Source organism: Plodia interpunctella, chromosome 15 (assembly GCF_027563975.2).
Source record: "Plodia interpunctella isolate USDA-ARS_2022_Savannah chromosome 15, ilPloInte3.2, whole genome shotgun sequence".
NCBI lineage: Eukaryota > Metazoa > Arthropoda > Insecta > Lepidoptera > Pyralidae > Plodia > Plodia interpunctella.
Window position 1 is genome coordinate 3796188 of NC_071308.1, and position 13805 is coordinate 3809992.

Here is a 13805-nt window from a genome sequence, read left to right on the forward strand (position 1 = left end):
ATTCAGAAAGCACTTTTTTATATCAAATTTTAAATTAAACACAATTCAATAATATTTTAAATAATCTGACTTTTATTACGTATTTAATTTAATGTAGTAAACTTTTTGACTTAATCCATGTCATAATTACAAGGATCACCCATTCATTGTTCCGATTGAAAAGGTTTTTATTAATTGATCAATGAATCGTATACAAGTTGACAAATCATTGTTATTCCGTCAGTGACGCACAATACGTCGTTGCTGTTAATAATCACATTAAAATCACAATATTTGTGCTTAGCGCAGTATTACGCGCGGTCTGTCTGCAATAATGGCGTATTTAAGCAAATTTGCGACAGTCGATCATAGGATGGGTGTCCAAAAATGAATGATCTCGCTTCGAAAAACATGTTATTCCGTTGGTCTTAAATGTGTCTCTAGTTGTCAAAAACTTTCTAGTGGATCCTTCTGCATTGGACCCGCGTTGTGGGAAAATAAGGTCAATGAGGTGAGCCTTTAAGGTCTTATCCGTACACTAGTACCATCACTCAATCATATTGAATATTACAATTAGAATAGACACTAGTGCGGTGTTAGCAATTAATTATAAAGAAATATCGTCACAACAATTTTGTGATTTATAAATAGATTCTCATTTAATTTACCTATGATTGCACGTTGATTAGTAAGTAAAATCGTTGGTAAAATTGTACGTCATTTCAATGCTATCTATATGTAAACCGAAAACTGATGGCGTCCTTGAGGTGTATACGATATTAGACACGCTCAGAAATTTTAACTACGCTCCTTAGGTGTAATTATTATAATTGATCGTACGGTTGTAAATAATACCCTTTATTAACATACTGCTACTGATACTTTATGAGGTAATTCTTGTCATTTGGCGCAGAATAGAAAAGAGTGAAAAATTCTAATATCGGTGGCCAAGGACAACAAAACAAAGGAGCGCAACGTGCTACGTTGACGCAACGAAGCAATTGGGCCTGGCTCTTATACAACTAAATTTGATCGTGTTAACGTCTTGCTGACTATACTCAGCACGTTGACAGAAAGAAGAAATATGAACCATAGTGTTACGTTATAAGCTTCTATTTCATTTTAGCAAGGTGCCGACTTGAACTGGATAAATTCTATAATAACTGGGAAATTTTCGCTCAAGACAGAGCAGCATGGAAAGACATGGAGGGAGGCTTATGTCGAGTAGTCGGATAAATGACGTGTTTTAATCCCATTACCTATATTAATTACTAGCTTTTGCCCGCGGCTTCGCCCGCGTGAATTTCATAGCAAAATCTCAGTAATTTTTTTATCGCGTACTCTGTAAGACTGGTTATTTTATGATTCAAATTCGCATTTTTTCTTATCTTTAGTTCAATTTTCTGTTTCCCGCTGCATGTCTCGTCCCGTAAACTTATCAAATCCCGCTTCCTGCTATGTAATGTAAAGTAGATATCCCGTACCGTTTCCTATATATTGTGCCATCATGTTTTTTGCAATGTGTCCCGTCCCGTTTCCCACTACATGTCTCCATCCCAATTCCCGCTCCTACTCCTACTCCCACTCCCGCTTTCTGCAACGCGTGCTGGACGTTTTACGTCCCGGTTTTTTATTAAACACAAACGTAAATTAGACATTTTTTGTATTTACTATTACTGTTATTTACTACAAAAAGTAAGTGTGCCAATTTTCAGCTTTTTATCTTGAAAATTGTATTAAGTCCCATCTCAATGTATACAATCACACCCCTTTAAAGGGGTTGAGGGTTAATTTTCAGAAAAATCTGAAGCATGTATTCATTACTTTGTTGTAAACAATCAAAATGCCATATTGCCTTATTATATATTGATACATACTGCGCCCATTATATCAATATTAGACTTTAATTGATAAAACAATTTGTTTATATTCTGTATACACCTTTCTACAAAAGTTTAAAGTAAATCGGCTCCGTGGATTGTTATTTTAATTTTCCTAAAGGGTCCCCCTCATTTTCCTGGATGAAATGTCTATAAGATGTTAACCCGGGATTCCGAGGAATTTTTGATTCATAATTAGTTTTTCAATTATTCTACGGGAACCTGACCATGTACCGGGATGAAATGTATCTAATTTTCCTACAGGACCCTCCTCATTTTCCGGGATGAAATGTCTATACGATGTTAGCCCGGGATTCTGAGGCATATTATCCTACGTGAACCTGACCATTTACAGGGATGAAATGTATCTAAAATGTTAACCCGGTATATAAGGTACCTACATAACAAATTTCAAACAAATTTTAATATCGGTCCAGTAGTTTTCGAGTGATGCGCATTCAGACAGACAGACAAAAATTTCTAAAACTATTTTCGTCATCTATATCAGTAACTAAGTATATTCCATGAAGAATTTAAAAAAAAATATCCAATGTACAAATTTGGCCTTTCTTCAATTTAATTATATGCATTGATAAGAGGCAAATATTTATATAAACATAATGTTTTTTCTAAAGTGATCCTTGTGTACAAATACATTAGTAACTACTTATACCTACTACGTTTTGTTTTGATAAAAGGATGCTAAGGCAACCAAGCTGTAATTTGTAGTTCTGTAACAAAATTGTCGTTAGTAAACAAGGTGTATTAAAAGTATCGTTTGCTCATATCATTATCATATGATTAACGTTGTAATTTTATTTGTACGTAGCGGCAAGTAACATAACATAAAAGTTCTTGTTGATCGATTTTCGTATTTTTTTTATATTTGCGTTGATTTAATGAAAGGTAAATTGCGGTTTACGATTTGTAACCTATAAAAAAAACTACTTACTTGCTGACAGACAGACAGACATTGGCTACGGAACCCTAAAAAGGCCCGTGCTATGTCCCATTAATATATATATTTTGTTATGTGTTCAAAGAGCGAAAGTTTAAAAAACAAGATTTTTTTTTCGAATGCTCTACTAAATAACAAACGATTCCCTATTTTTATGCATACAATTTTATGTCATCATTTAACATGGCATACTTATCATAATAATAGTTACGCACTAGGTATATTAATTAATTTGGCATAATGTTTTAGACTTTGGATTTTTTTTTACATACGTACCATAAGCATATCAATTTTTAAGCATAATATTCTAAAGCATATTGGCGGCTTTTGGGTGGCCAAGGGCCACCCCGCCGCACCCTAACCTACAACATACTGCTACACTATAGCTTTATGCAAACCAAAATTATGGTAAAATAAATAAGCCAAAACTGCTATAATTATGCTTATTGAAAAGTTATGCCAAAAAACAAATATGTGAAAATATTATTATGGCAATAAAATATGCCTAACTCGTAATGTAAAATTAAATTTGGATAAAAAAAATATGCGAAAAAAGGCATCCCATAACAAACGGGAAAACATCAAAGCATCTATGAATATAAATATTGAGATTCTATAGAAATCCGCACAATAATAGCCGCGCTGGCAGCCAGGGAAGAATGTTGGCTGCATTTTCTGAATGAATAGCGATGCTCATCGATTGCATAAAGCCGTCTCTCCTCCCGGTAATCAAAGATTGATTGTGGGATGATCTGAGTAAAACATTATTCTGTCTTAAATTTGTGATAAATGGCCAGGTAAATCATATTATCATAAAGCTTTTATTTTATTTTTTTGTGATGCACGTGATTACAAATGGTTTGGAAGGCTGAGAATTGGGCAGAGTTCTGACATGAAACATGTTTTATGTGTACTACGAGTGTAGTTAGACTTTAGTTAGTGTAGTTAAACAAAGTACATATTGTATAAGTACCTAGATTTGAAATTAGGACTTTACGAAATTCATTAAATCATTTTGAAAATAATAATTACATGAAAACATTCTGGAATCGAGTGGGAATTGCACCCACGGCCCTGTCTACCCAGGACAGTGCTGTTAACCACTGAACTATCGAGACCAGTTCGGCCGAATTATTTCATCTCTTTCCGTCTTACGCGATTATCATTCTCCAAGGCGTTTTTATCTTATAGGTTATGTTAATAGGTACTTTTTTCGATGTTACAATATTTTATTGCCCTAACAAATGCTTTGCGAAACCCTACAGCTTTACGGAGCACACTTTGGCAATCGATAGTCCTCGCAGATAAAATTACATTTTTGCCTCTACTATGTGGTTTAGTATCAAGGTGATGATAGGGAAAAACTTATTTTATTACTTTGCTAATATACACATGTTCTCGCAAACTATATCCTGTTGTTTTACCTTTCTCCTTCTTCCTACAGGCCATTTAATCTATTTCGGGAAAAATGTAGTATAGGTATTTATTAAGTATTAATAGATAGCGAACTACTTATCACAATTTAGGGATAAAACCCGAAATAAGTCTACTGTATATAAGTACATTTAAATCAAAAAAAGAAACGAAGCTTTCCAAGGAGCGTCATCGGAAGGAGCTTTCATGTGGAATAATGGAGATCCTTACTTTTAGGGTACCGTACTTAAAGTTAAGTATTGGCGTCTTTCTATGAAGGTTGCACTGCTCGCTGTGGGCTATGATTAACCTTCGAGTTAACTTTATATATCAGTCCTCCAAACAAACCATTCATCCATATCAAATTCAAATAAATTTTATTCTATACGAAGTGAATACCTAAAATTACTTGTAATATGACTAGATTTTTTTGGATAATAAGAGGTTCTAAAAGGGTAATTTCATTGGATGGCACATTTAGATTTTTATTCATACAAAAACTTTTTAGGAGCTTAAATGTCCATCTCATTTAAATTTACATTCACCCTTAAAGGACTATTACAAGGTAAAATCTACATCTGTGTTTTATTCAAAAGATATTCATTCATTTTAAGAAAAGATGTAAATGTATTCAATAAAATAATATATTTTTCAAGACTGGAAATTTTCACAGGGCTAATGTTTCAGTAATGTCTCTACAGTCACGTGACATACCTTAACGAATAAATACTGTAATCAGTAGCGTAACTACTTACTAACATAAAAAATCTAAAAAGATGTTATATCTTACAATAAATTCAAATGTCTACATTAGCAGACTTCATAATTTAAATGAAAAAATGACATCAGTTAGGATTCCAATCATCAATCCCGGTATTCCAGTAGCGCTGTGAAATTCAACGACATACGTCACTTTGCTCCCGTTCCGAGCCAGTACCACGCAGACTCTCGTGGCGGTCACACAGTCCTCCGCCACAGTAGTACACCCCTATACCTACACTTCGATAGACGATATCGTGTGGAGTGCAGTGAATGTTCTTATAAGTGCTTCTGTTCGTTTATGCCTGGTATAATTTTAAAGTATGACTTGAAAATGTAAGTATTTTTTAATTTAATACTAGGGACCGGCCGCGACTTGACCACGATTTTTTGTGATCAAAAGTAGCTTGATTTCGAAGGTTAAATCGATTTTTCGGACGAATTACATAAAAATTGGTATTTTAGTTACTAAGTACAATAATAATATAATTTTTCTTTTTAACCTTATAATATAAATATTTATAATAATAATGTTGCGGTATTTTTAAGCCGTAATACAGACATTTGTGGCCAATATAAATATTTTAAATCAGTGCGATATAAGTATATCGATATTTTTATTCCGAACGTTACGTCAATTTAAGGAATTGTAAAAATAGAAGACGTTTTGAATTGATCTTGATTCATATTTTAATATATTAAATTAAATATTTTTAATAGCGCTTCGATAGTTTGAGGGATGCCGGAGAGCCTACGAAGTGGAGAGGAAAATGTAGGAAAGTGGATCCAGCGCTCCGACACTTAACGGCTGAGGGACAATATAATTATAAGTTTGTGTTATTTTTGAGGGGGAAAAAGTACATTTTATAATGGTGAAATAAAGATTTTTTTTATTTTTACAAATCGCGAAATCGCTCAAATTAGTTGAAAATACAACATTTTTGAAGAGTCATTCAGATTTTTGCCTAATATCCTGTCATAATAAAATGTATTTTGCATTCGACCTAACAGTTCGGTTAGTGCTGACTCACAGAGCACGTCATTACAGCCGTTACAAACGTTGAAGGAACATCAATAAAACGGGAAAACGGTATCTTTTACATTCTGATTTATTTTCGGAACTTGCTAGGATAAGTAAAACTAATGCAATCCTTAGATTAAAATAGGAGTAACATGACAGAAACATAGACAAAAAGATGTTCACTTTATAATTTTAGATAGGGATAAAAAGGATACTTCCGTTATACTAATTTCATGAGATGTCTGTGATGTGATGTAATCTCAAAGTCCAAATATTTGACATTAGAATGACAGTTTCATTAACTAATTACGAGATTTTCAAACTTGGTTCGGGAAATTATTGTATAACATTCATTATCTTAATAATTACCCTAAATTTGCTTTGGAATCACCGAAATTTAATCGAAATAAAATTGTATTTAAAGAATATCTTAAGACCTCATGGGGTGAATAATAAATCCGTGTAATATTTAAAACTCAATTAAATAAAATATCCAAATCGAAATTCTTTAATAATCTATAAAAAAAAGTCGCTCCTTGCGTCTGTCTGTTTCTAAGCTTTCTTTTTGTAAACTATGCAAGGGATTTGATGCAGTTTTCATTGTTATTTAGGCAGTTAAGTTTACGAACGTTTATACATGTGTTTATGTATATTATTAGTAGATTATACAGTAGAAATCATTACTTCGTATAGCCGCGATTTGTTCATATGAATAGTTCGTAGTACTATCTACGACGTAGCACTCGTAGCAGTACTTCGTAGCACTGCTACAATAGATGTTTCGTAGCGCACTTTAGGAGTATTCCTATATATTAAACAAGAAAAAGATACTAAATAACAAAATATACATTTTGTTTTAAACAATCTTACCAATAGTAATAAAATATCATTTCAACATAAATGCTGTGAAGGCTGAAATAGAAGATAATCACTTTTCATCGCTGGTTTAAATGAAAAACGTATAACGTTCTTTTCTTTGTGTTAGATATCACTGCATAATAATAAAACAAAATCGTCCTTTCGAGTCATCTTATTCTAAGCTTTCTTCTTTCAAACCACGATTTTGACGTAGTTTTCACTATTACCTGTACTGAAATGTTGTGATATTTAAACAAGATATTCATAAAAGTACATACATACATAGAGACCCCGTACGAAGCCGGTCAGGCTATAAATATTTCAATTGTATTTTCAAACTTGGGAAAATTGGACAATCAATTAGATTATGAAAACAGTTACATTGCGCAGGCAAATGTAATCACTTTGTACCGGAAAATTAACTTCATTGCAATTAGCTGACAGACACCGATGCGGTCGACAGTTTTACTGATTACTTTATAATCTTGTTTTGGCATCGCGCTCTGGCTTCGATCTACGCATTAATTTGTATAAGAAGGAGAATGAGACAATAATTTGCTTCACATAATATGATAAAATCTTTTATGAGAATTAGGGTCAGTTGTACCGTCAAATTTGACATTGACTTTTACCAGCACGCTGCTGACGTTTATACGAAATGGCTTACTTTTTGTTTCACTTCGCACGTTAAAGTGAACGTCAACCCGCCCTTAATTAGAATCAATAAATAGTACACTATTTATTGATTCTAATTAAGAAACTGAAAGTTTGGTACCGTTGATCCTTTGGAGTTGTAGCACGCATTAGCAAGCATAGATTGGAGAATAGCAAACAAATTAGGTAATGGATAAAAAAATTAATTGTTCGTAAATTGTTTTTCGTATTTCTATGCAATAATTTGTGTGTAAAATTTTCAGCTTTCGAATAAAAAACCAAATAGGTTCAGTCCCCTATGTTTCTTTATTTTCGATTTTGTTATTGCTAATTAGTGTGTGTTAGTGCAGCTGGTGTCAGATTTTATACAAGCCACCTAAATACATCTGACATGACATGACTTTTACAACTAGCTACCGGCATCTAGTGGTATAGTGACACACTAATGAACTCAAACTGTCAATCAGTGTGTAGGTTTCCTCAGGATGTTTTCCTTCACCGGGAACTACTATACATGAGGAAAATCACAGAACAACCAGCTCGTCTGTGATTTATTGCTGAGCCTGGACCTTTATTCATCTTTTGGACTTGTACTTTTGTTGTCGTCATGTAATCTACGATACAACAGCGCATCGTCGTGCACTTTTTTGTCAACAATACCATGTATTGTGTTTAGTTACATGTACAAAATAGTGGTGAATAAAGTTTATTATCTATATCTATCTATCTATCTATCTATCTATACATAAATATACACAGACACACTTAACTTTAACACCATTCAATTTTCATACCGAAATTAAATGGTCTTTAATTCTTTTCAATATGTAGTTCTTTTGTATATGTATATATTATATTGGGTTACATATTGGGGTATATATTGGGTTTTTATTAAAAGTAATCACAGAGATATATATATATAAACTTTTTTGTTAAAATGCTTTCCTATATTCATAAAATATGGAGAGCAGCTTATTTACTCAACGTTACGTCGTAAATAAAGATATTAAGTACGTTCTGTGAAGTACGTTTTCCATTTTATTTGTTGAAGATTTTTACGTTGCGAGAGGATTTTTTAATATGATAAATTATTATTGCGTGATACGACCACCGCATATTCGTTCCGATTTAGCAGGGGTAAAGTATTATTTACTTTTAAACAATGTTCTATAATATAAAAAGGTAGATGACTAATTTATGTTTTAGTTCGAAGGCTCTTAGGCTTACTCGAAATACTAGTGAAAAGTTAATGTGATAATGACAATGCTTTTAAAGATGTGGAAAAGTAAAATTACACATTTTTTGGACATTTTCGAACGCTCCATACTAAATGGTACTTTCACGTGATGTCACGAAAGGATTTTCTTTTTTTTACGATACGACGACAGAGAGACAGACTTTAATATATTGCAAATCTGAACATGTGTATGTCTAGCACGCTTTTATGGCTGATCGATTTTGACAAAATTTCGTATGTAATCAGCGAAAAAGGGAGAGAAATAATGGAAATACTAATTCGGAGTTGCAGGCAACTGCTTCTATATAAACATGCAATATCAATACTCCAAGCACCAAATCATGTCTAAGCTGAAGTTAGCACAACTTAAGGTCACCGCATAACTTTGGGATTGAGGAAGTTCCAAGCTATGTAACTTTAATAATTGCACCCAACGTTTACCAGATGTGGTAGTTTGCGCCATTGGTGGGGGAGAGGCCACATTGCGAGGCGAGGGCACGGGGAATCCCTACTCAATGCTATTTTAGTATGTTGATGCAATCATTTTGTCTTTCGAAGTACGTACACATAGTATCCTGTTCACCTTATAACTAAATAAATTAGAATTATATGTTTCTATCTCTAGATGGCTTTGGAATCGTAATTTTTATTTATAAGTCCACATTTTCTCATCGGGAATATAATTTAGAGTCTAATTCCAAAATGACCTTAATAAATACCTATAAAACATTTTCAATTAAAGCTAAACAATGTCTTGTATGAAAGGACGTAAATTGTTTAATCGAAGGTATCTATTATTTCGTTACAACAAAGAAATTAGAGCAAAATTTATCGAGTATAGGTAGTATTGGTTTACGTGTGTCCTGAAATTTAATGAATTGGTTTTCCATGTTGACTCGACTGGGACCTGAATTTGAAACTTCAAAACCTAGCATTATGACCTAGCATATTAGACTACAGAAATTATGGTAGATATTTAGGTACAATTTTATTCATTAAACAAACTCTGTGTCGATTTATTTGTAAAGTTTGTTCAAGTGTCTGTCGCGGATACACATTATCATTAATGTATGGTTCAAATTTCAAACTATAAAGATAAAAATCTGTGAGCATTAGCCAACTTGTCAAAGATTTTGAATGCTTTTTGATGACCAAAGTCATTAATTTCTGCTTTGAACTTCGTATCTAAAGTACCGTAATCCTAATATATTAAACTTTGAAAAATGTCACATAAAATTACATTTCCTATCTTTAACATACCACATAGGCTAATTATCTTTTTCTTCGCAAACGTCTTTTTGAAAGCTCACGTTTAATATATTCCAAGAAAAAAATACAAGAGAAACAAGATTTTGATATTTTTTGGCCAATAAATAAATTAATGAGTTATAAAAAATAGAAATATGACGTGAAAAAGTGCTTGTGAAGTACTAATTTACGAATAAAAGCTTTGACTTTAACAAAAGGGCATGTGCGTGAATGTTACATGGTCTTTGAAGATAAAGTACACGCACAAGTTTAATTGTAAACATTTACTCTGGACGTCGCTTCACAGGGTGAGGTCGCGCTGCGGCAAACGGGATGAGAATATATAGTGTAAGCTAATCGAAGCCCCGAATAGAAATTTTCGATAGAACTTATTTTAGCTGTTCTATAAATATTGCATGATGGATTATATTATATCCCAATTAAGACTAGTTGTTTGCCGCGAACGTAGACCTCGCGAATACAATAAAATTTGATGAGATTTTATAAAATTGTGTATTTCGAAAACGACTGAACCGATTTTGTTGACCCTCGAACTTAACGAAACTCCTTTGTTATTTCGTTGTCACTGCAAACACGAAATAGTCGTAAGAGCCATCAATTCCAAAGGTGCTAAGGCCATTTGTGCCAACTCCGCCATTTTCAAAAATTTCAAAAAAATCGCTTGAAAATCGATTTTCATATATTTTTCAAACCTGCTCCCAAAATTTCACGAATTTGATTTTCATATGTTTTTCAAACCTGCTCCCAAAATTTCACGAATTTGATTTTCATATGTTTTTCAAACCTGCTCCCAAAATTTCACGAATTTGATTTTCATTAGTTTTTCAAACCTGCTCCTAAAATTTCACGAATTTGATTTTCATGTTTTTCAAACCTGCTCCCAAAATTTCACGAATTTGATTTTCATATGTTTTTCAAACCTGCTCCAAAAATTTCACGAATTTGATTTTCATTAGTTTTTCAAACCTGCTCCCAAAATTTCACGAATTTGATTTTCATTAGTTTTTCAAACCTGCTACCAAAATTTCACAAATTGAGAAATGCGACCTAGAGATCGCATTTCTCAACCGACTAGAGATAAGAACACACAGACATACGAAAGCACTTTTGGCCATGCTGAAACGGAGGCGTTATACTTTTGTACTTAACTGTTTAGTGAGAAACATAATTAAACCATTATTAGAAGTATACATTATTTGGAGTACTGAATAATTTGGGAAGTGAATGAATGGCGGTAAAATGTTAGGGGAATCAAAAATACTAAATTAAGAATAATAAAAATGTACGAATAAAGTTTAAGAAAAAAGTTTGTGTACCAATCTAAATTAGTAATACAAAAAATTTGGGGAACCAATAGAGACCCATTTTTGATATCTATAATCATTAAACTTTTTTAAAAGTTCAGCACATTTTCTATACGGGTGCATATAAAATTCATAACTTGGATAAAATGAAAGCTAGAATATATTCGCCTTGTAACAAAAGTTTCAAAAGTCCGAAGTATCAGTATCAACATTATGGTAATATATGAAGTTCGTCTTCAGATTTCAACTTCCAAGAACAAGTAATGGTAATGTATTCTGGCTATAGTGTTTTATACGTTTACTCATATTTTGATCCATACAATGGATGACACGATAATTACCTACGAATCAGAGCTATATATTATAACAATATGAGTATTTTAAGATAAAAACTTGTTTTATTTTAGATTTCTTTAATTTTCATAATTGTAAAATATTTATTTCAAGTATGAGACAAGTTATATTTTACCTACATTGACTTGAACTTTTTAAATTTGCTATGGCGCAGAGCTTATTTGCTAGAACGAAAGTCAGTTAAAATGCGAATTTGGTTGCTATTTTATCGTTGAAGAAGTAAGGGTGGTTTGCAACAGTCAAATTTGACATTGACTTTAACTGGTGCGCCGCCAACATGGCGTGGGTACCTACTTTTAATTTTTCTTCGTAGGTTAAAGTTGAATTAGCCTAATATTTTGAATAAACGGAACAAACAAAGTACATTTATGACTATACGAATGAAACATTTCACAAGTGGAATCTTAGTTGAAAATGTAACCAAATATTGCTTTTCAGAAACACATTTAGAGTTTCTAGACTGGATAGATACTCATCGAGTATATTTTAAAGTACTTATTAAAAGTGAATTTTGGTAGAATACATATTGTCTACACTAATTAGTTTCAGTATCATTAGGTACATAGTATAAAACCAAGTTGCTACCCGTTGTCTATCCGTACCTATGTATGCTAAGATCATTAAATAAATAAATAATATTGAGCTAGCCCCAAAGTAAGTTCGAGACTTGTGTTATGGGATACTAACCCAACAAGACTATATTTTATAACAAATTAATATATAGATAAACATCCAAGATCCGGGTCAATCAGAAAAAGATCATTTTCCATCATGGACCAGGGATCGAACCCGGGACCTCTCTGATCAGAGGCAAGCACTTTACCACTGCGCCACGAAGGTACGCAACGGGTTTTGGTGCGGCTTTTATGAGAAATGTTTATCAATACATTTATTATAGTTTTACCCAAGCAAAGCCGGGACGGGTCGCTAGTAAATTGTAAATATGAACGAACGTATGTTTTGTTTTTGTGCGTCAAAATTTAGCAATTAATTAATTATTCGTGTGAAGTTTTTGGAAGAGTGAAGGGAACGTGACGTAGACTTGTCGTAGGCTTTCAGAGGGTTATTTCAGTTAAGAAGTTATTTATATAAAAATGTAAATAAAAGAATAAATATCTGTTTTCGACATAATTTACTACATTTTTTTTAAAGAAAGATGAACACAAAAGTTCGTGCAATTTTTTTTGTAACATCTTAATATTATATTAATTCTGTGTCGAAATTTATGTTTTGGCAAATCATTTATTTTCTGGATTCGCGTGAACATGACATGCAGTAGGTAGGTATGTTTTGTGATATGAAATATATTGTGTATTATATATACAAATATATAAACGGTAGTCGGTTTAGTAATAACCCCATAAAACGAGAAATCTTCCTTTAGAGCTATGTAACTTAATACAATTCTATGTATAAAGTTCACATTTGTAACCTTCGACCTGATAATGTCCGTATTCCAACTTGGTAATCGTGTTCTGCCAAATTCCAGGACCGGGTCAAAGGATAAAAAGTTCAGCTATCATAGAAAATTTCCATGTAATCCTGGACAAATGCAGTTATTTCGGTTAACTCTCTACATTTGGGTAATTTAAACGGACGCCTATGGCATCACAATTTTGATGTCGAAAAGCATTCTTAATATACTTTAATTAGAACAGTTAAAATTTTCATTCTGTATGGAATAAAACTGACTGACTGAACTGGGTACCAAATAAAAAGCATAAAAACCTATACTATATACAGTCAAGTAGCCAGTTACAGTATATTGTGGTGGTGGACGCCATTTGTAAGGGTGAGCTGCACAATCAAATTTGACATGGTTTTTAACCGGCGCGCCGCTGACGTTTCAACAATATGGCGTACTCATATTTTTCTTCGTATGTTAAAATTTAACATCAAAGTTAACAGTGCAACCCATCTTAAGCCTTATAACCATCGCTGCATAAACAGTATCACGTTTATTTCTTACAAGAAAAACCAAACCAAAGCAAGAATAACAAAACTAAATAACCATGATGTCTCAAAGAAAAATTATATATATAACTAACTAATTATGTACAGATCGAACAAATTTGAAAAAATAGAATTTTATCAAATTTGTTCGATCGAAGTAAATAGA

The 13805-nt window shown here is 32.6% G+C and overlaps 1 protein-coding gene across 2 annotated transcripts in view; it reads left to right on the top strand.

Moving 5' to 3' along the window:
* LOC128675786 (cell adhesion molecule 3-like) overlaps positions 1–13805 on the top strand; it is a 98662-nt gene that overhangs the window by 61983 nt on the left and 22874 nt on the right. Inside the window, exon 1 of one of the 2 annotated variants that reach the window (XM_053755455.1) lies at positions 5176–5325. The exons of the other annotated variant lie outside the window; for it this stretch is intronic. The gene's annotated coding sequence lies outside the window, so the exon portion shown is untranslated. Of the gene's footprint in view, positions 1–5175; positions 5326–13805 lie in introns of those variants that run through there. 2 annotated transcript variants of the gene reach the window in all.